The sequence below is a fragment of the Atta cephalotes genome (assembly GCF_000143395.1).
Source record: "Atta cephalotes unplaced genomic scaffold scaffold00047, whole genome shotgun sequence".
NCBI classification, from domain to species: Eukaryota; Metazoa; Arthropoda; class Insecta; order Hymenoptera; family Formicidae; genus Atta; species Atta cephalotes.
The window spans coordinates 1100115-1105157 of NW_012130111.1; the positions used below are offsets into that span (position 1 = coordinate 1100115).

At 28.3% G+C, this 5043-nt stretch overlaps 1 pseudogene; it reads right to left on the reverse strand.

Moving 5' to 3' along the window:
* Positions 1-755: 755 nt before the first annotated feature.
* Positions 756-5043, reverse strand: part of LOC105622648 — a 46160-nt pseudogene continuing 41872 nt past the window's right edge.

Sequence of the window (5043 nt, forward strand, 5' to 3'; positions counted from 1 at the left end):
GCGTTATAAAAATGTTACAATTCGAGTAATATGTATTCGAGTATTTATGTAAATTAAATATAAATCAAGCGAATCATTTCTTGTTCCTGAAATGTTACAAAAAAAATCGGAGGCAAGTTTTACAAATGTCGCAGAAACATTACAGATTACAAGTGTGATGTCGCATGTAAGGTAATTGACTTAGGACATTTTGGGTTCCTAGGACGTTACCAAAATATTTATATGACAAAACGCAAATCGTCGCATGGTTATAACGTTACAAAAACGTTACATAATTTTGTTTAGCGGGTAGACAATGAGTTTTGTACTCAATGTCATATTTTAAACACTATTCAACACCAATCAAAAATTAAATTCTAAATTTTTCTTTAATTTACAGAAAGAGAGATGTAGAATATATAAATTAATGTAACAACTCACAATAAAACTACTAATAAAACTGATAATGTATTAACATTATAATTAAAAAATATCGCTAATAGCTAATAATAAATCCCTTAACGCAACATTAAACCTCCTTTTCACAACTTATCCAGATAGCACAATTTATCCATTTTTGACAATATTAAATATTAAATCTCATAACTGTATATGCGAGAACACAATCAATAAAAAATAAATTCCTTTAACGATATAAATTACATTTTATCTACTAGAATAGCTATAACTTACAACTTATCCACAGAGTAGATTAATTTATAAAAATATATCAATCAGCAATTCAATCATAAATAATAATTTATTTATTTCTGAGATTAAATTGCTGATTGATATATTTTTTCGATTGTCACGTCACGTTTGTTATACAACTTATGAATAAACATGGATACTCTAATATTATGCATAATTGATTTCAAATTGTTTTTATTTTTCTGCAAGCTAATAACATCTCTGATAATGAAAAATTGTACTAAGAAAATTCCATACACTGAATTCAGGCCACAATACTTTGATAAAGTAAATACAAGTATTGGAAATCTAAAAAATTTTGAAATGCATAGTTCTGCTTTGATTACAAATAGATAGATTCAAAACCACAAAAATTAAATACGTTTTCTTACTTGTCACATGAGGAAATCGCTAAGTCGAATTTTTCCGGAAGTACAAATTAATAAATCTAGAGACTTGTAAGTATATAAACAATCAGTAATCAAATCTTCATTAATATCTTTAGATAAAATATCAGGTAAATATCTCTTACACCTTGTATTATATCCTTAATTGCATATTATATCCTTAATTGAGTAATTTCATCCCTTGCTATAGCGATATTAAAAAATATAAAAATTATATATGCATGTGTGTATGTGTGTATATATACTTTTAAATTATATCAAATATTAAATCTTTATTTATATATACGTCACGAAACTAATTGTTCAGAGAATACACCGATATATCAATAATCTTTTTAAATCGATTTAAATTGTGTTCTGGGAGCATACGGTTAGCAGTATTGCATCTTTCTATTTTAATGTTTATGAGTACATAAAACAAGAGAATGACATAAAACAGGATGATGCAATAGCGCTAATAGTGCACTTCCTAAACGTAGGCTCAATGTAATATATAAAATCAAGTGTAAACATAAATATGATTCATTGTAACTGTACTTATGCATAACCAACAGCAAAATTTATAATTATTCTATTATTTTTCCTAGTAACAATCATAATTTCAACAAATAATTTACGTAAATCTTCTGGGGACAGAGACAAATTGTCAAACACACGAATACATATTCCATCGTCCTTCAATTTTTTCCTAGAAATTGTTTATATAAATTTATAATAATAAAATCTATATTGTGCAATATGCTATCTGATTAAAAAAATGTTTAATGTTACACATACTTGTCTTCTAATAAATCCTTGAACTTCTGTCTGCAAAGGTTCATAAGATCAACTTCTTCAACTTCATCTTTGCTATCAACTTCTTCTTTGCTACGTTTAAAATTCCCTAAATGCATAAACTGTGAATTCTACAATATCAAGATCCCTGCCCAAATATCATCTCAATCATTTTATCGAACCTGTTGTAAATAAAATAAGTTATGAAATAAATGAACAATTAGCCAGTTGTATTTGCAATTTTTTTTTAAAAAACACATACCCTTTTGAGTGTCCCTCTGTTATCGTCAATTGTTATCGTTGAGTTTTTTCGCATAACGTCTGTCACCATCCATGATAAATGCCATGTTTAGGTACTTCGCCAGTCTTAATGACCCTTAAAACTATTGAATTGAAACTAGTTTAAAATGCATTCCTTTAGCCATGACATCATATTTTAAATTTCATTTTGGCCGTACGAAAATGTAAAATCTGCGATCAACAGATTCTTTTCAATGTTTCAAAATTTTCTATCACATTCACTGTCCATCATTTAATATATATTAATGAATATTATATATATATATATACAATACATATATCCATTCATAAACGACAAATATATATATACATATATATATATATATATATATACAATACATATATCCATTCATAAACGATAAATATTAGCTACTTATCGTCTAACCTTTGAATCTAACTTAATCTGTTGCGTTACATTTCATGCATGATTCGCATGGACAGAGCTGAGTAAAATTTAAAATAGTTCCATTTTAAATATGTATTTAAAATGACATTTTGCATTTTCTATTTTAAATGATATTTGAAAAATGAACCATTTTCATTTTACATTTGAAATGGAATCATGTCCATCATTTAACCATTTTTTAAAATAAATAAATCTAAATAGTTTTTCAATGTTTTCACAAATTTTCCCTAGAATCATTGATGTATAAAAAGATCCAAATCCCATGATTGGCCAAAGATTTTTATAAATATTTAAACAAACTACAAATTAAACTATAACAAAAAATTAATTCCAGATAGAATCCATAAATATCAAATCTTAATTAAAAAAATGAATGTTTCAATTTTATATAAAATACTATATATAGATTTCTAAAAATGTATATTACTCTTAACATCTAATTTTGATCGTAACTGTAACGTTTCTCGTATTAATTTGATTTATTCAAGTAAACAGTTCTATTTCTAAAGCATAATATTAACAAATTTAAAATATTCCTATCACAGAAATACTTTATTTATAATACTGTAGTCAAGGCTTCGAATTCCCTTGAAAATGGATTTCAAACGTAAAATACTTTTAAAAAATGTATACCCACTTTGGGGTGCGTTCCAAAATTAACTTTGGTCAACCTCAATGGTTATGAGATTGAAAAGAAAAGTTATCGAAAGTAATAGTCATTTTGGAACGAGTTTAATACGCTCATTCGTATACATCAATATGCATTATAACAGCAGAAATAAATAAACATGTAATTATGATCAAAGTTTGTGCTACAAGTATATTATATTTATCAAGTATAAACATCAAAAGTGAAGATGACGAAAAATTGATGCAGGAATTTACCTTTTAGACGACATTTGGCATACAATTTGCCTTATTTCGTACCCTTATAAGCTTTTTCATTAGTCAAAGTTCGTGTTAGCAACTCATATTTTGAATTTTTCCTGCGTTTTCATGAAGGTTATCTTTCTTACTTCTCAATTTTACAAGGAAGTTAGTTAACTTCTAAAAAAAGTTACCTTCGTGAATGACTAACTATGCGTTTTGGAACGGCTATCATTAGTTAATCACTCGGTCACAGTAGTAATGTCGGAACGGACTATGGTAACCAAAGTAAGATTTTGAAACGCACCCCTAGAGGAAAGTTTTTACGAAAAAACACATAAATTGAAACAAAATTTTAGAAATTCTTAGTTTTTCATAGATAATCATAGTGATGTAGAGTAGTGTCGCTTATTTGAAAAACCAAAAAATCTTGCGCCCTCAAACAATGTCATCACTCTACATCTCGCTACAAATATCTACGAAAAACTATAGATTTCTGAGACAAACAAATCTCACTCCATATCCTATTACGAATATTTACAAAAAATTAAGAATTTCTAAGCTCACATAATTATTATTTGCAAATTAACTCGAAAGCTGTAATTTCTTATAGATTTAATATTAAGACTGTTCTAAGATATGTAAGAGCATCGAATTGTTAAATTGCTGATCAATTAGAATGATCTTAATAATGCTGAATGATATATTAAATTTATATATTAATATATTAATTTGTAAATATAATAATTATGTTAAATTTGTTAATTAATATTACAGATATATAAAATATATTTGTAATGAAAGTTTTTGTAATAATAGAAATAGTTTATTTGCTCTTTTTATTAAGTTTTATGGCAATTAATTTCTTGCTCGCGTAACGATATTATTTTCTCATTTATTGGATCTCATATCTTCACAGAATCTTGTTTTCTTTTGTGGCGAATTTTTCGAAGCATTTGCTCATCCTTTGTCCATACATAGTGCCGTGAAATGAGGAGGACGAAAGAAATAATAATTCAAGGAGGAATGACTGTGACGGGAAAAACGGAAGGTGAGGAAAATGGAGTGTATATGAAAGGGAATGCGTAAACAGCAGGAGGGCTGTTCATAGCAAAGATGAAAAGAAAGGTAGGAAAGCGAGAGAGCGCTGGCGTATTCGCCATAATAATTATCGCGAGCTTTCTTCCTCGCATGCTGCGAAAGCAACAGGTGGCCGCGCTCGCTCGTTTCCACTCGCAATCGCACAGACAAATCGTTCGGGATAACGACGAATCGCAATCGAAGTCTGGTGATTAGCGAGCTCCGATGGAGACTCGATTACCGTCGCCAGTTGAAGGGTAACCTTGATTGCACATTGCAGTCGAAGCAGAGTTTTTGCTCACTCCTATTGTTGCGTGTCGCTTCACATTTTTCATGATATAACTGCTTTTTTGTAAATATATATAAGTAAGAAAAAGAAGAAATTACATTTTGTTTCCATTTTGATAATGCAATTAAAGAAGAGTTAAAGAAGTTATATATTTTGATTAATTTTAATTATATGACATGTAATTATTTGTGTGTGTGTGTGTGTGTGTGTGTGTGTGTGTGTGTGTGTGTGTGTGTGTGTGTGTGTGTGTG